The sequence below is a fragment of the Haemaphysalis longicornis genome, unplaced genomic scaffold, assembly GCF_048455015.1.
Source record: "Haemaphysalis longicornis isolate Haplotype H1 unplaced genomic scaffold, Haemaphysalis longicornis Haplotype H1 scaffold_6, whole genome shotgun sequence".
In the NCBI taxonomy this organism is placed as follows: domain Eukaryota; kingdom Metazoa; phylum Arthropoda; class Arachnida; order Ixodida; family Ixodidae; genus Haemaphysalis; species Haemaphysalis longicornis.
The window spans coordinates 120,164,800-120,191,587 of NW_027526407.1; the positions used below are offsets into that span (position 1 = coordinate 120,164,800).

Consider the following 26,788-nt stretch of genomic DNA (forward strand, 5'->3'; position numbering starts at 1 on the left):
CCTCCGCGCTAATCTCAGAGCAAGTTTTTAAAGGAAAACAGTGTTGTTGGAAGTTTCTAACATTATTCCTATTCGCCCTCAAGCATGTAATATTGGAATAATAAACTATTTTTGTAAAACGCTAAAATAAATATTTTCGGGTCTCTGGAAGAACCATACGCATAACGGCGATTTGTTTTCGTGCAGTGATTTAAGTTTTACAAAATCTATCTTGTGTATAATAAGCACTTGAACAAATTGTTTTTTTTTCTGCTTAAATATTGAGGTCCCATTTAGTCTGACAGAAAGAAACTGTTAAAAACACTGTATTTCTTGAGAAATTAGTTGTATAACATTAGTATTTTATTTATTTTTTGCCAATAGGTGAGTGCTGAGCGAGAAAAAATAATGGAACAACTTGAATCCATGTTCATGGTGCCTCTAAAGTGTTTTTGTTGTCAAAATATATTGTACTTTATTTTGCTGACCCATTTTTGATGAATTTCGCACCTAATACAAACATCTGACATTTTTTTGCCTGCAGTCTACGCCACGCTTGTCCGCTTGGATATTCTCGTTTATTCGTCACCCAAAAACATATGCGGTGTATTTTACTCCATGTGGTGGCCCTCCATTGACTGTAAGCGATTTTACTGAAATTGTAGTTATTGTTGTTTAGTTTTTCTGTGATTTTGCTATGTCGCTTTAGAAACAATTCTTCATGAACTTCTGGCAAGGAAACGTAGTTATGTTTCATAGAATAACGTATTGCCACTCATAGGATGGTAAAGCGGTAGAATTTGCAAGTTGAAAAACATCTGCAATATTATTTTTTGCCATTTGCAATATCTGCAATCTGCAATCTGTTTTTGCTATCTGCAAAAACATCTGCAATAATGGTAATCTGCAATATTATTAGTTCTTCGTAGAGATTTCTGGGACAAAATGGCAGAGAGAACCAAATTTTTGTCGATTTAATTCACTCAAAATCAGTTTCAACTAAAGTGCCCTTGAAAGATAGGACCAAGGTATTGAGCATAAACAAATGAACCTAATGGGCGAACATCATTAGAGGCACACCTTGTGGATTGTATAGGGCATGTAATAATGGCAAACCAAATTGTTCACTTTTTTTTCTAACTGTTCTTCAATAATGCATGCTTTAGCGGCGCAGAAACAATTTCTTGCAGATGTGCCCTGGTAGGTGCAAAGACAGTTCAACAGCTCGGATGCCAAATTCCGCGGTCCTTTTAAACCCTAATGAGCTCGCCATTTTTACCAGCGTGGCTGATCCTCATGGCGTGACGGACGGATCTAACCAAAACCATTTGTGCTAAAATCTGGCGAATGCGCGGACACTTGTCTCTCGTAGCTTCTTTCAAAAAACAGGAAAAGTGGGGCTCTTTTTGGGGCGAAAGTGTGATCAACTTATTAATGCAGTGCCTCAAGAGTTCGTTGGAACACGCCAAACTGCTTACGTGCTATGTGTCTCGAAACGTCGCCATAGTCATCATCTTCATCAACAGTCGAATAGGTCCACTGCAAGATGGTGTCCTCTTCATCAACCTCCAATCGCTCCTGTCTCACGCCGCTGAGCCAATTCTTTGCCCCAGAATCTTCATATTTCATCCCTGCATCGCGTAACTGACCTCCTCCTTCTAGACCTATTTCTCTGTTTCCACCCTGTCACCATCGTTAACCACCGGTTATCACTTTGCCTATGGCCAGCACAGGACCGTTGTTTTTTTTCAAAATTTAAACTATGCATCGACTGGAGTTTGCTCTCTGATCCGGAAAGCTTGTTTCGTCTCGGTTAAGGTAGCTCCTATCATCCTTTTTTTTCACTGCGGCTTTAGGCGACCAATGCTTCCTCCCAAGTGTTTTTTATTAACGCGCCAAATGTTCGCTCGATACGCCATCACTGTCAGAACAAATGTGTTGGATGCTCTCAACCTAAGCGATAGATGTAGCTGACTTTTTATTGTTTTGGGAGCGTTTGCCGATTGCACCCCGTCATATATCTGTTCTTCGCTGGTCCTTTTGTCGCGGTCGTGGTGAGTGGGGAATATAAGTACCTGACTAAGGTTGTAATATTCTTGCACTTAACTTAGCGGTTCGTTCTATATACTGAAAAGGGCGCGTTCTAAATGGTCTTGATCTTTAAGTGGGATTTTTATATTTATTTTGAGCCACACACACAGCTTATATTTATTAACGAAAATTTATATTTGTTGAAGTAAAACTAGGTTGTTCGCCAACATCAAACGGCACAAGTACTCTCTTTTTACACTTAGTTTTCCCAATTCAGCTTCCTGAATACCCACCTCATCCAACCCCGGACGAGGAGTGAACAACTTTGTCGAGAGACTCAGTGTTAATTGAGGTGCCCTCAATCCCAAACGCAGTTATCGGGTGTGTAGACCTTCGTTTTTCTTCAAATAAAGCAACTGTCTCTCTATCACCCGGTCGTATGCCATTGCGGAACATGAATTTGCCCCTTGGCCTGTGAAAGAATATTGTGCCGGTACATGTTTTATACATGTCGTCTAGGCGTCTTATCTAAATTTCCTCTGTTGATGTTCTTCAAATGCTTAAGAAATCCTGAGGGGCTCACTCAGTCAAAAGCTCTTTCCTAGTCTGTGCATACCATGCAAAGAGGTGTCTTGTACTTTGACGATTTTCTGTCACTTGATTTACAGTGTTTATTCTATCCATTGTTGAGTATCTATTTCTACAAGCCGGCTCGCTGGTTGTAAGTGAATCTAGGCTGTTAATTATTGAGGTAAATTGGCGGTGATGAGGTTTTGAAAAAAATACATTGTGCTTTGTCTGTAAATGAAACGGTTAAACCTTGACCAACAAACTATTACGAAACTATCTCGTCTCAAAATAATCGCACTTAGGTAGGAAAATGCAGCTATATTTTTAGAGACTTTCCTTAAGTCGTGAAGTGATTTGAGCTCGCGAAGGCAATCATAGCTCCGCCTTCATTGCACGACATGTCGGCATAGAGTGGGCTCGTATTGGTCTAGGTAGAGCTACAACATTGGTGAAGTGGTGAAATTTTCCCGCAACTGAACGGGAACTATCTGATGTATGATTCGACAGATCCACATGTCCAACCCCAGCGAACAATGTGGAGGAGTTGCACATGCCTTTTAAACAATGTTTAAAAAAACATTTGTAAACAGTTTACGCTGTTTCGCACTAGTCTGGTGATGATGTTTTGATTCTATTGACGCAAGGCAACTTAGGTCAAAGAGTGCCAAACAAAAGACATTTCATGGAATTCCCATGAATGCAGAGCTAAAGAATTGAAGTAAAAATACACAACGTGTCACAGCGTAATGAAGATTTCTGGTATAACGGGCCAAGTTGTCAGTTTGCATGATAAGAAATGAGATGTAGAAATTTTATGTCGGTAAGAATCTCAAGAAAGCGTTTGATTGCAAACATTAGGCCGTGTACTAAAAAGTACGACGGGATTTGCGGAATATGTCATGTGCATAGTTGTGGGAAGTGTATGAGTCGTGTTGTTTCAAGTGGCTTGCATTGAATGAGTATGTGGATTACGGGTACGCCCTCTCCACCCCCGCTGAACATGGGTCTTGTTGATCCAGTGAGTAGGTGGGCGTGTGTTGTATACGTGTGGCCTCTCCTAACCTTACCCCATTAACCCCATTTTTGTCAAATCGGATGAAAGAGAAGTAACACGACACAGTGCAAACGTCCTATATTGCTATAAAATCAATACTAGATGACTTTGAGGTCTCTAAAATGGAGACATTAAGTAAAGCCGACTCTTATCTCACTCTTTGTGAGAAGGAAAAAGATATGAATGCGAGATTTTAAAATAGCTGGGATTTGGATGTATCCATAAAACCAGGTTAAAATGGGGGTTTGTCAATTGATGAGATTTTACAAGCATATAAAATATCAACATAAGTTTGTTGGTACTGTAGACGCAATTGGTTGCAATACACATACATGCTTGGGACAGGGCTTGTGCGAAATCACCACACGAGAGCAGAAGCCTCAAGCTCAGCACTAGATAGAGCATTTTTAGTGCGGTTTTTTGTGCCCGACCAATACACAACACTTTCGCAATCCAAACGAGACCCTACCAAAGTGCTCCAAAGGGCAGTAGGGTTGTTTATTTGCACCGTGTGATTAATTAGAAACGACTTTGAGAACATTAATGGTTTTTAGACATTTTTGCTGGAGTTGTTTGATGTGAGAGATGTATGTGAGTTTTTCATTCACCACCACACCCAAAAACGTGTGTTCTCTTTGAACCGGATTGGGTCACCATTGGATTTATTTCAGGAACGGGCCTTACTCCGCGTCTCCTTGAGAATGCGACACAGGCACTTTTCGCGGGATTAATTATGAAACCATTTTCGTCTGCCCAGCGAGAACGTTTACGGCAAGCTGGACTTGACTTTCACATATGAATATTTTACAAAATTTAAAAGATATTTGTACATCATCCACATCACTAAATAGGAAATAGATAGACGCAATGCTTTTCGCAGAGAATTCACCTTGACCATAAATAACGTGCAGCTCAAAACTGCACCTTGAGGGACCCCAATTTCTTGAATAGGAACTTTTGAAAGTGCGGATCCGACTCTGACACAAAACGTTGGTTTGGACAAGCAAATTTCAAGAGTGTTCAATGTGCTACCTGTTACACCATAGGATTTTAGGTCATCGAGAATGCCGTAACGCCATGCCGCGTCACATGCTTTTTAGATCTCAAAAATACGGTCATGCAGTACTGTTGGTGTGTAAAGGCATCTTTAACGTACGATGGTAATGGAACAAATTGATCATTCGTGGACAACCTTGCCCGGAAGCCTGCCCTGGAAACTATCTCTCTCTCTCTCTCTCTCTCTCTATCTCTCTCGGGAAAGAGGGAGAGACAGAAAACTTTATTGTTTAAACAGAGCAAGCCCGGGTCGTCGTGCCAGAGTCTCTTCATTAGAAGACGGCTGGTCCTTAGAACTCCAAGAAGTTCGCACTAACCAGAAGGCAGTGCACCGCCAGAAATACTCGCTTCGGTTTGACATCTGCGCCAGGACCCGGATTCAACCAGTCCTCCCAGGAAGCGATGGGGGAACGCAGGTGTGGTGGTTTGTCTGGTGGATTGCACTCCCAGTAAAGCTTCCGTACTGATCGTAGGAGGGGCAGTTGGGTGTAGGGTAAGTTGGACGCGAGAGCATACCTTGTATGTAGTGGACAGAGGATGGAGTGATAAGACAGCAGGTTTGTATTTGCCAGACCACAGATGTGGCTTCACGGGAGAGCGTGAAGTAGGGGACCGGAAAACATTGCCAGCTTGCGCTTAGCGCGCAGAGATGCTGTCGGCGTGCCTGATGTGAAATCTTTTCAGTGCAAGGGTGGTACACATGTGGCCACAACATGGACGAAGCCGGAGAGAGCACTCGGGTATGTTTGTGCGCTCGAGCATTTCTGTAGAAGTTTGGCGTTGCCGAGGACCCATACAAGCGTTATCTTGTGGGGAGGATGGGCACGAAGGGCGCTGTTGAGGTTGTCACAGGTATGAGGGTGTGTGGTGTATAAAGAAATATTTCGTAGCGCCTCGTGCTAGACACTAAGCACAAAAATTGCGATGGCAGGGGGCTCGACTTTCACAGCGTACGAGAAGACCATTGTATTCAACAATGCGCATATGCCTCCGGTTAATCATCTTCTAGGAAAGCTTGCACAGGCAGCTTGTCAGGAAAATGGGTCTATAGCTTGAGGGAGAATGGTCCTTCTCTTCTTTCAGAAAAGCCACAAATATAGCATCTCTCCTAAGACTTGTAAGTGCCCCGATATCCATATTCAGTTGTATATGTGTAGGAGTATTTCAAGAGTGTGTGCGTGGAGTGTTGAATATTAGTGTATGCAATGTTGTCTGCCCCTGCAGCTGAAGGCTTACAAGTGGCAAGAGCAATCTTCAGCTCATGGAGTGCAAATTCGAAATTATATTCAGATTTTGATGTGTTCTTGTCACGTGCGGGTGCCTTTTCTGCAGATGATTTGTGTTGCATGAAAGTGTTTGTGTAGTGTGCAGAACGACTCATGTGTAGGAAGTGTTGTGCGAGTGTGTTAGTCTATCACATTACGTACATTTAGGAGCTACTGGAACGTGTGTGTCTGTGTGTTCATACTTTGTCTTTCGGAGCTTGCAATTTGGGAGCGGGTTTTTTGGGCTTTTCTGTTGGTTTGGAAACCGCAGCCCGTTCCTTATGCTGTGATGCAGGCAGGAACGGTCGTACGTCTATTTCCTCATCGGAATTCCGGGGGTGTCCGCCGGACAGGGCCCCCTGGACTTGGCACCCTTTCCGGTTCCATTGGTTGCAGCTGCCACCGTTTTCGCAGGCGTCGGGAGCGCCGCGGGCGGGCCAGGCGGTACGGCTTGGATGGGCGCTGCTGCGGGCCCTCCAGTATCCATCTTCTCAATACCCTCAGGCATCCCTAGGGCCGGTGGAGAGGAATCTGTGACAGCGGTCGAGCTACCAGCGGCAATGCCAATTCCCGCATTCACTGTAGTCACCCAATTTAGCCTGGACTGCCGAAGGCAGTCGGACAAAAGACGGGTCCACCGCCTCCCCTGCAGGGGTCATAGAGTTAGCAGCTAATGACCAACCGGGTGACAGGACAGCAACACATCAGCAACTGGGCTGCACTGTGTTGCCGGGCTGACCAAACGGCGCCCCATCCCCCGGAAACCAGCGCCTGGGCACGATATCGCCGAACGCACCTTCTGCTTTTGGCGTTCCTGCAAAGGTGATATTTTTATTCCCGTTTATATGAATGCTTTCCTTCTCTGTTTGAAAGTTTTACATGCACGCGAATAAGAATCATGTGGTCCGCGGCAATTCGAGCACTTGAGAGTGGTGTTTTCCCAATTTTCTCATAAATGATCAATTTCGGCTCATTTAGCACATGTCAACTTTTCTCTGGATGATAGGATTTCATGTCCGTATTGCTAGCACGTAAAGCAGTGCCTCGGATTTGGCACATACGGTAGTACATTGCAGCTGGGAAAACCCACTTCAACCTTTTCTGGTTGCATTGTGCGTTCAAACGTAAGGATTATGTGCTTTGTCAGACTTTTTTATTCGCTCTACGGATTACCTTTCGTTTCGCTGCAGTTGCTCCTTGAGGCCGGAGTGCCTTAACCAGATACACCTCTTTCTCACACTAGATCTTTCTCTGATATGACTGCTTGCCAGGAGTTAAGGGTTTGGTGTGGCGTCACAGTGTCAGTCAAGTAAGGCGATGTGGTCGGCTTCAATATGTTCTCACTCTGATTTTTTCAATTTTTACTTCGATCAGTACATCACCTGATGCGCGTTTCCTGACATCAAAGGCTGACACAACAATAGACTCGACACATTTCTCCAACCGAATGAAATAGGTCTTCGCAACAGAAATGGTTTCTAGAATGAATGGCAAGAAACTTGTGGAAATGTTCTGATTTAGCTTTAGGAAGTAGTTTTGTGCTGCCACTTTTGGGGACCGATTATTGTATTAGGGAGATACAGAAAAAACCATGCGATATTGAAAAATCCGGGGACGGGGGTATTTCTTTCGCTCAATGCACTCTGATGGCGAAAAAGGTCCGGGAGCTCTCTGCTAGGTAAACAGACAGGGAGCCCATCCGCCGGACCTTGACCACGTCTCCGACGGCCTGCGTTTGTAGTTCCAGCCCTTCAACTTAAAACTTCTGGCAACAGTAGACTACAACATGAGCACCCGGGCTCGCGGTCCACGGTGTCGCCAACAATACTGTCACCAAGATTACAGAAGGTGCCTCGTGAGGGGTTTTGCACTAGTGTACAGCTTATCTGTGCCATGCCAACGTTGCCTTTCTGATATGACGAGATAAATGACCCAAAGCTTAAAATCGACATTAGCTAACCGAACACGTTTATTGATGGATCGTTCTAGAAGCCAGAAATTAAAATCAACCCGGATTTTTCTCTTCAAGCGTGATATAACCAGCAAGAAGCAGTGATATAAGGCGTCGCCGAGTGTTGCCAACCCAATGTTCGACCGCATTCCTTTAAAATTAAATAAGGTTGACGTTGTTTTCTGAACTGAGTTTCTTGGCCTGTGGGTAACTGCGTAAACGTTCCACTGTTACTTGGACGTTAGAGGTATAATTAGATAAAAATGCCTAAAAACAAACAAGAATGCTTCTCTGCAAGTACCGAGCTGACTTTTGTTGCAGTTTGTAACAGGGCGCACCTTTTACTTACGATGTCAAGCGGCCAAAGCGTCTGAATTCAATGCGTGCTGGCCCGGTGCCCGCAAGTTCAATCGTTCAGTGGAGCAGTGTTTAATATACTTTTTTTTTCTTTAACGCCTCTGTGCGGATTGAAAAGAAAAAAGTGATTCCGAAGATAATTGGTTAGAATCACGTGCACTTCATCAGGAAAACGGAGTAAACACAACCTGCAGGTTATAATTTTACTACATCTTATATATAATTATAATTGAAATTATTAAAATTAAATTATTAAATTATTAAAATTATTAAAATTATAGGCCCATTTCTCTTACTAGCGTGTGCGGAAAAATTCTTCAGCACATATATTATAGTGCAGTAATTAAACATTTAGAAATCAATAATTATTTTACAAATTGTCAACATGGTTTCCGGGCTGGCTTTTCCTGTACGACTCAATTGGTTGAATTTAGTCATGACATTTTCTCCTCATTAGACCAAAACGAACAAATAGATTGTGTATTTTTAGATTTTAAGAAGGCCTTCGATTGTGTTCCTCACGCCTTGCTTTTACACAAACTATCTTTTCTTGGCTTAGACTGCAATGTAATACAATGGATAAGGGTTTATTTGTAAAATCGCACGCAGCGCGTTGTTTTGCGTGGGTGCCAAATTGATGCAGTGAGTGTCTCTTCCGGTGTTCCGCAGGGGTCTGTCCTGGGGCCTCTGCTTTTTCTTGTTTTTATCAACGACATTGTAGCTGATCTTAACTGCAAAGTGCGTCTGTATGCTGACGACTGTATCATTTATCACCGTATAACTAGTTTGCACGATACATGTCATCTTCAAAACGATCTACATTCAATTCAGCGCTGGTGTAAAAAATTGATAATGACGTTGAATGCAATGAAATGTCAGCACATTACTTTTTTGCGCAGTCGTAAACCCATTTTGTCGAAATATGTTCTTGACAATGTACCCCTTAACACAGTTACAGATTATAAGTACCTCGGCATTTACTTCTCTTCCAACCTCTCCTGGAAAAGACAGGTTGAACATGTTTGTTCTTCTGCCTCCCGACCGCTTAACTTTCTTCGGCGCAATTTCAGGGCTGCCCCTCCTAAACTGAAAGAACTCCTTTATTTCACCCACGTAAGGTCCATCATGGAGTATGCGTGCGCCGCTTGGGACCCGCAACTTGCGTACTTATGCGAAATGTTAGAACCTGTACAGAACCGTGCCGCCCGTTCTGCCACGGGTGATTACAATTTCCCATCCAGTGTTACATTAGTTAAAAACCAGCTTAACTTGGAACCCCTGAAAGAACGCAGGCAGCATGTCAAACTTAATTTGCTTTATCGTATCTATTTAAAAAAAAAACTGGCATTGATCCTGACATCTTTCAGTTTACCACACATTTCGTATCTAGACGGCGTGACCATAGTTGGAAAATTCGCGAAATACCTTGCCGTACAAATGTTTTCAAAGATTCGTTCTTTACTCACACCATTAGTTTGTGGAATAAGTTGCCAAGTTCTATAGTTGATTGTACCACTGACGCGCTTTTTAGTAAGTATCTGTTAGACTTGTAGTTCTGTTGTTATTTTTGTATTTGTGACGATGTTCAGCGATGTGTTGTAGCCTGACTAACACATGTATATGACCACATGTTCAATTTCCCCCTGCTATAATGCCATCTTGGCGCTGCAGGAAATTAAATGAAAAAATCTGCTCTGACAACTCAAGCTGGTCCGTACGACAGGGGCATTGAGTGAAACTATTTCCGGCAAGTTATAAAGGATGCATCATTTTTAAGATATGGAGTTTCCAGGTCGAAAATGTCAAATACACACGGCGCGTTTAACTCTAGAACGTTCACAAAATAAAGTCGCTGCAAGGTGCTCTGCCTTCCGCCGATATTGCACGGTCGCTTGTGATGTGCCTGAAAACAACACAATCAAAGGCGTTTCGTCAATTCCCGAGGAAATGCACTACTGAAATATTTGGCATTGTGTTCTGAAAAGGTTGTATCAGCATATAAAATAAGGCAAACACAAATTCATTTTCACTTCGCAGCCCTTTTACAATTATTTTGGTGAATACCTTGTATACAGCTGAGAGAAGACTTATCAGGCTGGTGTTCTTAAGGTGTTTGGCGTCTCCTGTTCTGTGAATGAGAATATCAGATTTATGATGATGTTTCTTCAGGCTGCGACCCCTTAAAATTTCTAAGCGTATTAAAAACAGTGCAGCAAGCTTTTCCAGCACAATATCCCCCCCTCTCTTTTTAAAATATCCAAGGTCATCACGGTGTCACCTGCGTATTTAACAATTTTCTTTGACAGCTTTTTGAAATCATTTTTTGGTTATTAGTGGGACTTCGTGAGCTATGTATTGTGTAATATATTGTCACGAAGCCAAAGACGACGCAGCTGTTTGGAAAAGAAACAAGTTTATTGGAGCGAACTTGTGCTCCCCTAACAACTGAAATTAATACAGAGGCGGTGAAGCAGCGGTCAGCAAAGTGACGTACGTGCGTCGGCGAGCGTCGCAGAATCGAATGCCACGGCTTCTGCTGTGCAGACTTTTATCTTTCGGCGCGAGAGTTTCTGGAACCGTCGATTCGCATCCAGAACATTGTAGATCACAGAAGATTATTCTGGGCTAGCGGCGTTAGGGCGAAACGCTCTGCTTATCTGAATGAGATAGCCCGTGCGGCATAAAAATAAAGAATGGAACACACGCTTCGCATGGGACACAGATAACAGAGCCGGGCGCAGCCGGGCATTAAAAACAAACAATAAATAAACAAACCCGTACATGGTTCGCGGCATTATGGTATGCCAAATAGATTTCCTTCCTGATGATATAAATTACCGAACGCTTAAAATTGGATTCTTACCAGGACAGGTTAATCCATGTTAAAATAACAGATGTTAAAACAGACGCTAAAATAAAACGACCGTCCGAACAAACAGCAACAGCAAAACAACAACAACAAAAAAGCTTGTCGTCTTGCGAAGTACGGTTTGAGGCGAACCACGTGGACGACATCGGGTCGCGTGCGTCGTCGTGATGTGCCTGAATCACCACTGGGGATCACTTCGTAGGTTAATTGGCCAACACGTCGTAGAATCTGGTAGGGGCCGAAATAACGTCGAAGAAGCTTCTCACTGAGTCCGCGTCGTCGAATGGGAGTCCAAACCCACGACGATCCCCTGGTTGGTACTCGGCGTCTCGGCGTCGGAGGTTGTAGCGGCCGGCATCCACCACCTGCTGCTCCGTTATACGAACCCGAGCGAGCTGGCGGGCCTCCTCCGCACGTTGAAGGTATCCTTGGACGTCGACGTTGAGGTCGTCGTCTTCTACATGCGGAAGCATGGCGTCGGGCATCGTAGTCGGCCGTCTTCCGGAAACAAGCTCCAAAGGTGTCATCTGCGTAGTTTCCTGCGTCGCTGTATTGTACGCAAACGTGACATACGGGAGGACTTCGTCCCAAGTCTTATGTTCAACGTCGACGTACATGGACAGCATATCCGCAATCGTCTTGTTCAGACGTTCCGTTAGTCCGTTCGTTTGGGGGTGGTACGCCGTCATTCTTCGGTGATCCGTGTTGCTGCAGCGAAAGATTCCTTGCCTCCGCTCCGCGGTAAAGGCCGTCCCTCGGTCCGTGATTAGGACTTCAGGAGCTCCATGTCGCAGCACAACTTGGTTTATAAAGAAGTTTGCGACTTCTTGTGCCGTCCCCCGCAGAAGAGCGGTGGTCTCTGCGTAGCGCGTGATGTAGTCTGTCGCTACGACAATCCACTTGTTCTCCGATCGTGACGTCGGGAACGGGCCTGGAAGGTCCATTCCAATCTATTGAAATGGCCTCGACGGGACGGTGATCGGTTGCAGAAGCCCGGCGGGTCTTGTCGGCGGCGTTTTTCGTCGCTGGCAGTCACCGCAACTCCGAACGTAGTGGGTGACGTCGGATGTAAGGCGGGGCCAGAAGTACTTCGCCTTAATTTTTGCAATAGCGCGAGCTGTGCCGAGATGTCCAGAAGACGGGTCGTCGTGGGACGCTTCAAAAATTTTGTCACGAAGGTCTGCGGGGATGACAAGTAGATAATTCGTTCTTGTTCCGGGGGTGAAATCCTTCTTTACGACTACGGAGTTTTTGAGGCTGAATGCTGGTAAGTTCCGCTTGAGCGCTCTAGGCACGGCGACGTTTCGTCCTTCGAGGTATTCGATCATTACGCGCAAGTCCGGGTCGGCACGCTGTTGGGCGGCTAGGTGGCTCTCCATAACAACCCCGAAGAACGCGCTGTCTTCATCGGAGTCTTGTGGTTGTGGGTCGACAGGGGCGCGGGACAGGCAGTCGGCGTCGGAGTGTTTCCTGCTGGATTTGTAGACGATTGTAACGTCGAACGGATGCCCTCGAGTACAGGCGCAAACTCCACCGCCCAAGACGACCAGAGGGGTCCTTCAAATTGGCGAGCCAACACAGCGCATGGTGGTCTGTTACAACATTGAACGGTCTGCCATACACGTAAGGGCGAAATTTTGAAATGGCCCATTTAATAGCCAGGAACTCTTTTTCGGCGGCAGAGTAGTTTTTCTCCTCCTTCGAAAGACCACGGCTGGCATAGGCGATTGCATTTTCGCACCCGCTTTGTTTTTGGACAAGGACGGCACCCAAGCCTATATCACTGGCGTCCGTGTGTATTTCCGTTTCGGCCTTCTCGTCGAAATGAGCGAGCACGGGTGACCTTTGCAGGTGTTTTTGCAGCTCGCAGAATGCCTCTTCTTGGTCGTCTTCCCAGCAGGAAGGGGTCCTATCTTTCGTCAAGCGCGTGAGCGGCTCTGCAATTCGTGCGAAGTTTGCGACGAAGCGCCGGTAGTATGCGCACAGTCCAAGAAATCTGCGCACGCCCTTCTTATCTTTCGGCCTTGGGAAGTTCGCTATGGCTGAAGTTTTCGCCGGGTCAGGCAAGACTCCCGCGGCTTTGACGACATGGCCCAAAAACTTCAGTTCCTCGTACGCGAAGCGGCACTTTTCAGGCTTCAGCGTTAACCCCGACGGACGGATGCCCTCGAGTACCGACTGCAACCTTGCGAGGTGTTCGTCGAAAGTCCGGGAGAATACCACAACGTCGTCGAGGTATACGAGGCAGGTGTGCCACTTCAGGTCAGCTAGCGCAGTGTCCATGTGTCCATTAGTGTTTGGAACGTTGCTGTTGCCGTGCATAGCCCAAAAGGCATCACCTTGAACTCGTATAGGGCTTCCGGGGTTATAAATGCAGTCTTCTCTCGATCTCTCTCGTCCACTTCAATTTCCCAGTAGCCTGTCTTCAGATCCATCGATGAGAAGTACTTTGCGTGGCAGAGGTGGTCGAGGGCGTCATCGATTCGTGGCAGGGGATACACGTCCTTTTTGGTGATCTTGTTCAATCGCCGGTAGTCAACGCAGAGCCTCAGTGCGCAGTGTTTTTTCTTCACGAGTACGACCGGCGCAGCCCACGGACTTTTCAATGGCTGTATAATGTCGTCGTTGAGCATGTCGTCGACTTGAGTGCGGATGGCTTCGCGCTCGTGTGAAGAGACGCGGTACGGTGACTGTCGGGTGGGTCGGGCTCCATCCTCGGTTATTATCCGGTGCTTCGCCAGAGGTCTTTGACGTAACTTTGAGTTCGACGCAAAACACTCGCTGTAGCGACGCAGCAAAGCCGATAACTTGTTCCTTTCTTCTTGCGGTAGCGCCGGATTCACGTCGAAGGGGTGCGGAAGCTTGAAGGTATCGTCGGGTGCGCGTTCAAAGTCGGCGACTGCTATCACGTCCCTTGCTCGTTGCGTTTCTTCGACGAACGCAATCGCAGCGTCCTTGTTTAAATGTTTGTACTCCTCGGTGAAATTGGTGACCAAAACGTGGGATTTTCGCTGCTTAAACCGCGCAATGCCTCTTGCGACAGACACACCGCGGTCAAGAAGCAACCTTTGGCAACCACGATAGCAACCACGATAGCGTCGACATCGGGAGCAGCACCTTCACAGTAGACGGTGATCATCAAGCTTGCGTGGGGTGGCAGGGTGACGTGACCATCGGTGATCCTTACAGCTGCACGGTGTTCGGAGCTCGATTCCGACGTCATAGAGTGGTCGGAGGAAAAAGTTATCGACTTCGTCTGCAGGTCGATTACTGCGCCGTTGCCCGTCAAAAAGTCCATTCCGAGAATTACGTCACAGGAGCAGTTGGGCAAAACGACAAACACCGCAGGGTACGTCGTGCCGTCTATCGTGACGCGCGATGTGCACGCTCCACTTGGCATCACGAGCTGGCCTCCTGCTGTGCGTATGAGCGGACCATCCCATCTGGTCATAACTTTCTTCAGCTTAGACGCAAATGGTCCGCTCATTACGGACTAGTCGGCTCCCGTGTCTACGAGGGCGACTACATGAAAACCGTCAATGGACACATTCACGTCGGATGCCGCCTTCCTCGAGTTCCGGGTGCGTGGGGGCGTCGCCTCTCGGTTTGTGCGTGTTGACGGTTGGACACTGTGCGTCGTCGTTGTCGACGTCTTCTGTGCGGACGTCTCGGTCAGGTCGGGTAAGCGTCGCGGCGTATAGCTGTCGTCGTGTTCGGGAGTCTCGTCAGTGTTAGGTCGGGTCGTCGGGATGAGGGCATGTCGTGAATCACTGTCTTCGGCGCGTCCTTTCGTCGTTGGAGGTTTTCCTGTTTTTCGCCGTAGAGCAACTTTACCTCCAGAAGTTGCTGCTTTTAGTTTCCCCCGCGTGGGCTGGGAGACCTTCCACTTGCGAAGTCAGCGTTGCTACGGCGGTTCGGCGATTGGTATCGGTAGGGCGACGGCGAACGGTTGAAACGCGTTGGGCCACGGCTGGTTTCATATAGATACTCGTCGATCTCACGTGGTCGTTGGCCCGGAAGAGGGCGAGGTGCGTCGACGGAGAAACCACGCAGTCCGAGTCTCTTGTACGGGCAGCGACAGTAGATGTTGTCGGCCTCTCCGCAGTGGTAGCACAGAGGACGATTATTGAGAGTTCGCCATACGTCCGTCTTCCTCGGCATCTGGTTTCGGGCTAGCGGAGGTCGGGCGGGTTAAAGTGGGTGGCGGTACGGCGGGGTCTCTTGACGGCCTCTTGAAGCAGGGCGGGGTCGACGAAGAGCCGCGGAGTATGTCACAGCTTGTGGCTCTCGGGGTACCTCGGACGGCGTAGAAGTTCCCAACGCTTGTTGCACTTCTTTTCTAATCACGTCGGTGAGGGAAGCGACTTGTGGCTGCGGCGGCAGCGTTGGGAGAAGTTTCTGCAGCTCCTCTCTCACTATTGCGCGGATAATCTCGCGTAGGCTGTCGGCCGGGATCCACGTGCTGCCAAAGTCGTTCGCATTGGCCGCGCCAACAAAGTTGCAGTCATACTGCTTAGCGCGCATTTCGAGGGCTTCCTCAATGGTGCTGGCTTCGGTCACGAATTGGGCGATGGTTTTGGGCGGATTTCGGACAAGTCCAGCAAACAGTTCCTCCTTGACTGCGCGCATTAAGAAGCGCAACTTCTTTTCTTCCGTCATTTCTGGGTCCGCACGGCGAAATAGCTGCTTCATCTCCTCAACGAAGATCACGACTTCTTCTTTGGGGTCTTGCGTGTGCGTTTCCAACAAAAGGGCGGCTCTTTCTTTCCGCACAATCGTAGTGAAGGTCTTAGTGAACTCGCTTTTTAACTGAGCCCAGTTTGTCAAGGAGTGACCCGACCCCTAGCAGAGAAGCATGTAGGTGATCACAAACGCCGGCAAAACTCTCTGCTTTTTCAATAAAGAGCCGTCTCTCTCTCTCTCTCTCTCTCTCTCTCTCTCTCTCTCTCTCTCTCTCGTGGTTCTCGAACCAAGTGCGAGCCGAATCTTCCAAGTAAAAAAAAACATGCCGGAACGTCTCTGCGTCGTCCCACGTGTTGAATTTCCGGACGCGCTCCAGTTTCTCCAACCATTCTCCTGGGTCTTCTGCGGGGCTCCTCGGAATGATGGCGGTTTCCGGGTTTCTGCTGCAGAACGACGGGAGGATTGGCTTGGTTGGCCATGGTGCTGGTTACGACGTCTTCTTCGCTTTCTCCGGTAGTAGACCGACCTCGGGTGGTAAATCCTGCAGGCGGAGGCTGGCTCATCTTGGACTGGCTTGGCGGCTTCAAGAGGTTGTAGTGGGCATGAAGGGTGCGTACCCAGCACCTCCACCAGATGTCACGAAGCCAAGGACGACGCAGTTGTTTGGAAAAGAAACAAGTTTATTAAAGCGAACTTGTGCTCCCCTAACTACTGAAAGGAATACAGAGGCGGTGAAGCAGCGGTCAACAAAGTGACGTACGTGCGTCGGCGAGCTTCGCAGGATCGAATGCCGCGGCGTCTGCTGTGCAGGCTTTTATTTTTCGGGGCGAGAGTTTCTAGAACCGTCGATTCGCATCCAGAACATTGTAGATCACAGAAGATTATTCTGGGCTAGCGGCGTTAGGGCGAAACGCTCTGCTTATCTGAATGTGATAGCCCGTGCGGCATAAAAATAAAGAATGGAACACGCGCTTCGCATGGGACGCAGATAACAGAGCCGGGCGCGGCCGGGCAATTAAAACAAACAATAAATAAACAAACCCGTACAGCCTGTAAAAGGCTTGTCTATAACACAGCGTTCGTACTCTCAGCCCTAACCTGCACCGCCGGAGCGGGATTTGAATAAAACTACTGCGGAATTATGAAGTCTTAGCCCTTCGCTTTTGTCTCCGACATGTTTGGAACGCGTATGTTTGGGCAGTTTTCGGATGTAGCTGGTTGAAGTTGAAATCGCTCTTATAGACAAGCGTTTTACCGGCTGTACACGGTTCGCGGCATTATGATATGCCAAATAAATTTCCTACCTGATGGTATAAATTACCGAACGCTTAAAATTGGATTCTTACCAGGACAGGTTGATCGATATACTTTTTAGTAGTTTGAAATTAAACGAACTGGTTGTTTACGCTTGAAGCGTGAAATAACGAGTAAGAAGCGCCGATTGGCCGGCGTCGATTCGTAGCAACACACACATCGACTGCTTTCCTGCGACAAACAATGCGGTTTATGTTGTTTTACTCACATAAAGGTAATTGTGTCTTCGTGGTTAAAGCTATCTTGAAATAATAATTTATGAAAGCAAACCATAACGCTGAACTGCACGTACGGAGCTGATTTTTGCCGCAGTTTTCAACGATGGGTGCTTTTTACGTTTGTGGGCAAGTGGGAAAAGCCCAGACTCCAATGAACGATTGCCCGGCTACCGCAAGTTCGAATCGCTCGCGGCGGCAACGTTCTTAAAAAGGTTGTAGTCTTTCTCCGGCTACCTGCACGGGAAAACTTTGGTCTGTCTGTCTATCCTTAGATTAAGCCAGCCGGAAACAGAAGCTTAACCCAACCGAAAAGAGAAACGTGAAACAAAAGCTGCGCAATATCTTTATATGCAGACAGCCTTGTCTAAACATCTAAGTCTGGTAGCAATTTTAAATTTCTAAACATTTTTGTGCACGAACAAAAATAAAACAAAATAATAAGCAAAGGTGACGGAGAAAAGTAACACATCAGGGTTATTTTCTGTGTTACATTTTAATTATGTTTGTAGGTTTGATTTTGGGACAGCAAAAAAAAATACTACATCCACTGCAAAACAAAAATGCACTGTGCCGCCCGCGCCACAATAGCTTGTGCCGGACCTTTAAGGTATAAAACGGCAGCCATTACGAACGGTTATAGGGTTTGCTTTAAACGCCCTTCGAGTATTGCAACCTGGTTCTATAACTGCTTTGATTCACGCGCGTCTCCGCCGTACGGCAGCGCTGGTAGTGAGGCACCCGGGCTGGAGCAATCGAACGCGGTAAATGTAACTTGACTTGAGCAAACCTCAAACGTGTTTATCTTAGGGGGAGGTTGACGGGAAAGGAAGATTATGAGAGGTGAGCCGGAAAGCTAAGGGAGCCATTTTACTTGGCAAATTTTGGCGAAACACTATCTTCTTTCTTCTATATTTTTAAGAGGATTGTCTTCATTCTACAACTTGAACGCAAAACATTGGTCTTCTTGGCCCCCCGATTCAGCCGCCCGGCCACAGGGAAACATAATCGGAACAATAGGGTTATATACCCACCCCCAAATCTGAACGTTGCAGTCCCGTGGCAATGTTAATACTTGTCAAGATTGTTGAATAAGGACGAAGCATTACGCAGATATTAGGGAAAATATCAATACATAACTGTTGTTTCCAGTGTTCCGTTATTAAAAAATTCATTGATGCTCAAATTCAACCCGACACCCACAGCAGGGAAAAAACTTGCTTCTTCGCCTGTTGTCCCCCGCGCCATTGTAGCTCCTGGCGGAATTTTAAATAATCACATGCTAGCAGTAACAAAATGTTCAGTGGAAAGGGACAACGGGATTGAATTAACGTTGTTCAGGGTGCCTCGATTAACACGCGTCGTCGCCCTACGGTAGCGCTGGGAACGATGCATTCGGCCTGGAGCAATAGAACATGTTAAATTTAAATTGGATTCCGCACGCATCTAGCGTGTTAATCTTGGGAGGAGCTAGGTGAACGAGGAACAGCATAAGAGGTGAGCGCAAAAAAAAGGGAGGCAGGAGCCCCAAATGACTATTGCATTTTCTTTCGTCGACATTTGCAACGAAAGGAGCACATGCGCGGCCAATTTTTTTTTCTTGAACGCTTTCGGCCGATTGAAAAGAAAAAGATGATCACAAATCAAATTCGCCCAAATAAAATAAACTTCAGCAGACAAACTAACAGCCCGTGGTTCGGAGTTCCATTACAGTTGTTACCACACCACTGAAGCCATCGAAATGACAGTCACGTGGATAAGAAAACTGTTTACAGCAGCTAATAAAGTATGCATCACTATTATTATGTCGGGTTTCCAGGTTCAGGAAGTATAATACACGAGGAGCATTTAACTCTAAAATGTCGTTTACGTAAAGCCACTGCTAGGTGATTTGCCCACAAACGATATCGCATGGTCATTTCTGATACACCTCAAAATAGCAAAGCAAACGCAATGAACCCCTGAAAATATTAAGGATTCATGCTCCTGAAAGGCTGCCGAAGCAGATATAATCCAAAGCCAATCTAATTTTATCTGCACGACCCATTTAAGAAATACGTTGCTAAAATCTTGTATACAACTAACTCTAGACTGATGAGTCTGCGGTTCCTTAGGTGTTTGCTGTCGCCCTTTTTGTGAACCAAAATTCATTGAAGACCAATCAATAAACATTCAATAAATAAACTCAAACTAAATCAATAAATTCAATTAATAAACCGATCAATAAACATTGATTGATTGATTGAATATTATTATTATTATTATTACTTCCTTAACCGTTCACAAATAGTGAGTGTAGGACAAAAGGGTACTGAGAGCTAAAGAATCTTATTACAGACAGGGGTCCCTCAATGATCTATATTATCTCAGTTGCTTTTCAACCTTTTTATGAATGACTTTGTTTCTATTACTCATAAAAGTGTTGTCCAGTACGTGGTTGACTTAGTTTTGCACACTAGAAACAGATCATATGAATCCGCAAGAAGTACTTAAAAAAAACATTTAGGCTGCTATGAATTGGTTTTCCCAAAACAAAATGCCAGTGAACTTAACAAAAACAAAACTGGTATGTTTCAGAAATCCTTTAAAGTGTTCGCCTACTAACGCTCCTGTATTTTTTCATCGAGATAAGTGTAAGGATTCTCGGTTTACCCCTGTGGAATATGTCAACTCTCATAAATATCTTGGTATTTATTTTGATTCTAATATGTCGTGGCAGACTCACAGGTCCTATATTTGTGAAAAACTGAGGAGTGTCGCATGGCTTTTGTTTAATATTAGATCTATAGTTCCATATCATAAAAAAAGGTCAATTGTTCATGCTCTAGCATACAGTACCCTCAGATATGGAATTACAATATTCCCTGTTTGCTCTGTACATTAAAAGACTAGAGTAGACACTCTGTTAAAAAATATTCTGAAGAGTGTTGCTTACCGTTCTGATCTTATTTTGCATGAAAACATGTTTAGGGGCATTGTTTTTTATCTTTTGACCCCTTATTTATACAAACAGTTGTGCTAAAACATGTGTAATTCTAAGTTTAAAAAAGAGTACATTGCTCCGACGGTACTACGAAGGAAACTGGTTATGTAGTCCCGTGTTATACAACACGCTACGGTGTTTCCAAACGCAGTGTTTATGTTCTAAAAATATTCAATGATTATCCGATGAAATATTGACGGCAACTACAAGATCGAAATTGAAGATTCTGCTTCGGGATGTGTGACTCATATTAATTAAACCCTGAGTGTTTGTTGTTTTTCAGATTATGTATTCTGTAGCGCTGCCTGTGCCTTTCTACCATGTATAAGCTCGAAGTTACTGTCTTCATTTGTCGCGACAAAATTCCGCTGTATTGTATTCAAACGAAGAGTCTCTTGTGCCCACCAGTTAATGATCTGTTGCTGCATTTACACTTATGTATTAGTGTTGTGTAAACACTATCCTGTAATAATTTCTATCGCCTCAGCCGATCCTGCCGGGCCTAGTCCCACAAGCCATCCAATAGGCTTTGACAGGGCCGCTTATTTTGTATGCTTCTCTGTGGTAGCAATAAAGATTGTTAATATTGTGAGCGCTTACTTGTGCACCTGTGAACTGCCCCACACCGTGCCTGTCCACCGTCTAACGGTGTGGTCAACCCCTCACCTGTCCATAACCATTACAATCATCATTTGTACATAATAATCATCTCAAGTCGCGTGTGTGTGGAATCGCGATCTGGCTAGTAAAGGACAGAACCGTTCGCTCTGTGCCTCCCTGAGAGAAGCGTCCTGTCTTCTTACAAGATGTGGAGGTTGCGTTCGACCCCGACCTCTACCTCAACCGGCCGCACCCCTGGAGCTTCGTTCAGAACGTCGTGTGCTACCCCCAACCCGCCCAATGAAGTGAGAAGGAGCGCAGAATACCGCCGCTTCTGCGCCGGCATGGATGGTGACCTGCCGCCAACGCGATCCTCCTTTCTTCGCTGGCCTCCGCGGTGATGACGTCGAGGAGTGGCTTGAGCAGTACAACCGCGTCAGCCAATTTAATGGGTGGAGCGACACTTTTAAGCTGCAGACCGTCAGGTTCTACTTGACTAAGGTTGCCGAGACGTGGTACCTCAAAAACCAAGGTGGCATATCTGACTGGGCCGACTTCACTGAGCAGTTGCGTCGGATTTTCGGCACGCCGTCTGCTCGCTCCGATGGAGCGAAGCCTGCACTGGAAGCCCACTGGCAGCGCTCTGACGAGACGTACGTATCGTACATTGAGGACGTCCTTGCCCTTTGCCGTCGGGTCAGCCCTGACATGTCGGAGGCTGACAAGGTTAGCCATATCCTCAATGGCATCACAGAGTCCGCATTCAATGCACTTTCGCTGCAAAATCCATCCACTGTGAATGACATACGCACCACATGCCAGCGTCGTGATGAACTTGAAGCAACGCGCCTCCAGCCAGCTCATGGACAAGCTCGTCTTCCTGCCGAACCGGACTTGCGTGTTTTAATACGCAGCATAATTCGTGAAGAACTTCAGCTACAAGCTTCGCCCTGTGGTCATGGAGACCGATGCTCCCAGCCTGCGAATAACTTGCGGGAGACTATCAAGGAGGAATTGGCGTCGATAACGGGAAATCCACGCAATAGGCCCTCAGTTGTTTTCGACGTGCCGTCTTACGCGGAAGCAGCTTCCCGAACGCCGGTCTCGAACATGGAAATTTCTGTGCCTCCGTCCGTGCTCGGTAGAGTCGCTGCCGTCTCCTCGCCGCCTCCGGCTCAGACTGGCTACACAAACTGGCGGCCGCGTCTGGATGTTCGGCCTAATGACCGCCCAGTGTGCTTCTACTGCGGTATTCAAGGCCATATCTCTCGCTTCTGTCGACGGCGCCAGCGAGATGAGCAGCGAGGCTACGCTCCGTACGAACGCGACGTTCGCTACAACTACGATCCTAGGGAACGTGCGTATCCACCTCGACAGCGCTCACCGTCTCCTCATGATTCAGGCGACCCTTCCCGCGGTTACCGTGATCAGACGAGACGCCGTTCGCCTACGCCTCCGCGCCGTTTTGTGTCACCTCTCCGCGCCGTTCTACGTGACCCTGGCAGCCAATCGGAAAACTAGGCGCTGCAGTTTGTGGAGGGGAAACTGCATCGTTTGGACTGATTGAAACTCCTCCAGAGCGCCCTTCAAATGTGTTATCTGTGGAAGTGGAAGGTATGTGCGTGAAAGCTTTAGTTGACACCGGAGCCAGCCTTTCTGTTATGGATTCTAATATTTGTTCTCGTCTACGAAAAGTGAAGACCCCTTACGCTGGCCCTTCGTTATCTAGTGCAAACGGACATATTATGCAGCCTGTCGCAAGTTGTACTGCACGAGTGTTAATCGGGAAAGATCGTCATCATATCCAATTTGCGGTCCTGTCACAGTGCTCTCATGAACTAATTTTGGGTTGGGACTTTCTCTCCTCAGCTTCCGCCGTCATATCCTGTCGCCACCAAGCCATTCAAATCAGCGATACGGAGTTTACATCTGCTGCGACCTTACGACGTCAGGTTTTGATTCTGCATGCTGACCACGTCCTACCGCCTGGTAGCGAAGAAGTTCTGACGGCTTCATCGGAAAACATTTTTGACGGCGAAGTGATAGCTTCTCCAGCGAGCCGCTTGATTCCCCGCGGAATCGCCATGTCTACCTGCCTCCTTCGCTTTTCGCGGGGACTTGCAGCTCTGGCAGCGCTCAACACCACCGGTGAGCCAATTGTGCTACGCAAGGGCGCGACCGTTGCTTCTGTTGTCGACCGCGAGCCACTTTCTATCGTGTCTAACACCATTACACCTTCGCGCATGCGGGATTCAGCACCCTCGGCTGTTCCGCCTAGCATCGCTACCACTGTTAGCCCAGACCTCACGGCGGCACAGACGGAACAATTGCTGGCCGTTCTGAAAAGCACAGCGCATCATTCGACGTTTCTTCCAACACACTAAAGCGTACGTCTGTTACCGCGCATCGAATTGAAACAGACGGCTCAGCCATTGTACGCAGTCGTCCGTACAGAGTATCTTCGCACGAACGCAAAATTATGGAAGAACAAGTTTCTGACATGCTTAAGCGCGATGTCATACGCCCCTCATCAAGTTCATGGTCATCGCCGGTTGTGCTTGTGCAGAAGAAGCATGGTTCGGTTCGGTTTTGCGTTGACTACCGTGCGCTAAATAAGATAACTCCAAAGGATGTTTATCCGATGCCTCGCATCGATGACGCGTTGGACAGTCTCCAAGGGGCAGAATACTTCTCTAGTCTCTACTTACGCTCCGGATATTGGCAGATCCCGATGCACGAAGATAACGAAAAAACTAACTTCGCTGCTCCAGACGGCCTCTACGAATTCAACGTGATGCCCTTTGGTCTGTGTAATGCCCCTACGACATTTGAGCGAATGATGGACACTGTACTCCGCGGGCTCAAATGGAGAAGCTGTCTTTGCTATCTGGACGACATCGTTGTTTTTTTGGCTACGTTTGATCAACATCCGCAACGTCTAGATGAAGTACTTAGATGCCTCTCCAATGCAGGACTGCAGCTGAATACAAAAAAGTGTACTTTTGCCAGCAAGTCCATAAAAGTATTGGGACACGTCGTCAGTAAAAACGAAATCCAGCCCGACCCAGAGAAAATTTCCGCCGTTCTAAATTTTCCCCGACCACTACAGCAGAAAGACCCCCGCAGCTTCCTCGGGCTAGCATCCTATTTTCGCCGCTTCATACACAATTTTGCGACCATTACTTCTCCCCTGCACCACCTCCTGCGTTCTGGCATCGCTTTTGTTTGGAATGAGGAATGCGAACGGGCTTTCCAGTCCCTTAAAGACGCCCTAACATCGAGGCCGGTGCTTGCCCATTTTGATGATGCTGCGCCAAGAATTCTGCACACGGACGCCAGTGGCTAAGGCATCGGCGCCCTCTTGCTACAACTTGACTCTCACCAGAGGGAGCGAGTAGTCGCCTATGCCAGCCGGTCCCTCACCTCAGTAGAGCAGAACTACACCATAACGGAGCAGGAATGCCTCGCTGTTGTGTGGGCCATTCAAAAGTTCCACCCCTACTTATACGGCCGGCACTTCACAGTCGTCACGGACCACCGCGCCTTATGCTGGTTGTCCACGCTCAAGAACCTTTCCGGACGCCTGGGTCATTGGATTCTCCGTCTCCAGCAATATGATTTTACCGTTGCTTACAAGTCGGAAAAGGAACACACAGACACGGACGCTCTTTCACGCTGCACGTTGCCTGAATCGTCCGCATCTGCCTCCCTAGCACACCAAGCTGCTCTCCCGGTCGCACCCATCCTCCCTGCAATGTTTCATATTCCAGACAACCTGCCGGCGATCCAGCGAAGCGACACTTATTGTCGTACCATAATGGACAGGATGGACGGCTCCGCCCCACCTCCCAACAGCCGTCTACGTCGCCAGCTAAAGAATTTCCGGCTTGCAGATGGAATTCTTCATCGTTGCAGCCATCATCCTGAAGGAAGCAGTTGGGTCCCAGTGGTACCTCAGCCACTACGGAGAGCCACCTTAGAGGCGTTTCACGATGAAGCTACAGCAGGACATCTTGGTTATGCAAAAACCTACGAACGCATTCGCAGTCGCTACTTCTGGCCTGGACTCTCCACAGACGTGGCCAAGTATGTTTCCTCTTGTGCCAAATGCCAACACCGGAAACGCAGTACGTCTCCCGCCCCAGGTACGCTACAACCGCTTCCTTGCCCGTCGGTACCTTTCGAATCAGTGGGCATTGATCTCTACGGACAGCTTCCATGCACACCTTCCGGCTACCGCTGGATTATGACTGCGGTTTATCAATTAACCCGGTACGCTGAGACGTCACCCCTGAGTTCCGGATGCGCCCAAGAAATCGCAGATTTTGTCCTGGAGAGCATCATGTTGCGGCACGGTGCACCTCGCGTCCTTTTGAGTGACTGAGGCAAGGCCTTTTTATCGCAAGTTCTTGCGGAAGTGCTTCGAGCTGCCAATATCGTTCATAAAACGACTAGCAGCTACCACCCACGGACTCACGGCCTCACCGAACGATTTCATAGAACTCTATCCGACATGCTCTCAATGTACATTAGGCCGGACCATACCAACTGGGACCACGTTCTGCCTTTCGTAACATTCGCCTATAATTCGGCTGTTCAGCGCACCACCGGCTACTCACCTTTCTTCCTCGTTTTCGGCCGTTCCCCTTCCTTTGTTATGGACAATGCTTTCCTCTCTGCTCCGGTATCTCCTGCAACGCCATTTTTCGACCAGTTCATCTCTCGGATCACTCACTGCCGTCAGATAGCCCGCATAAACACTGAAGCCGCGCAGCAACAACGGAAAACACGGTATGATGCCACTCACCGCGACGTTCATTTCCACACGGGAGATCGAGTGTTACTCTGGACGCCAATTCGCTCACCTGGCTTGTGCGAGAAGTTTTTGCACCGGTATATTGGCCCCTACGTCGTCACTGAGCAAACTTCTCCGGTGAAATATCGAGTGTCGCCGACAACTGCTTCCACGGACCGCCGCAGACGCGGAAGTGAAATTGTGCACATTTCTCGCATGAAGTGTTTCATCGACCGTGCACCTTAAATACACGCGGCCAGGCGGCCGCTTCCAACTACGGGGGGGGGGAATGTGAGCGCTTACTTGTGCACCTGTGAACTGCCCCACACCGTGCCCGTCCATCGTCTACCGGTGTGGTCAACCCCTCACCTGTCCATAACCATTACAATCCTCATTTGTACATAATCATCATCTCAAGTAGCGTGTGTGTGGAATCGCGATCTGGAAAGTAAAGGACGGAACCGTTCGCTGTGCTGCCTCCCTGAGAGAAGCGTCCTGTCTTCTTACAATATTATTATTATATTTAATATTCTTATTATCTCGGATCTCTGCGCTGCTTCAAAACTTTTTGAGACTGTACTACATAAACTACTCTCTTTCAGCGTAAAAACTATATTTTTACCTCAGCAACAAGGCTTTCTTGCTGGGAGATCGACCACCACTAATTAAAAGGAGTTCAAGGAGCCGGGTTCTTTTTCAAGCTGTACGCGACTATTTGTCGTCCGCAGCTCGAGTATGCTTCTGTGGTATAGAATAGCGATGCAAAACACTCTTTATGCACATTGAAAGTGTCCAGAAAAAGTTTATCTTCATCTTCAATCATCGCTTTGCTAGCCATAACAATTTTGGGTCATTCTCTGTACCGATACTAGAGTGCTTATACTCCAGACGTATAAGGACTGATCTTTTTTTCCTGTTCAAAATCATTGACGGCACAGTGTCTTGTGGTGAATTGCTGCAACATGTTGCAATCCATGTGCCGCAAAAATCCACCAGAAGACACGACACATTCTTTAATCTGAGCTGTCTGCGTGGCTTGTGCCCCATGTTTCGCCACCTGTGTACG

The 26,788-nt window shown here is 47.1% G+C and overlaps 1 long non-coding RNA gene across 2 annotated transcripts in view; it reads left to right on the forward strand.

Moving 5' to 3' along the window:
• LOC144141139 (uncharacterized) overlaps positions 1-26,788 on the forward strand; it is a 95,137-nt gene that overhangs the window by 24,607 nt on the left and 43,742 nt on the right. For both annotated transcript variants that reach the window (XR_013316446.1, XR_013316445.1), the window contains exon 4: positions 524-619. This is a non-coding gene — a long non-coding RNA (uncharacterized LOC144141139). The remainder of the gene's footprint in view (positions 1-523; positions 620-26,788) is intronic.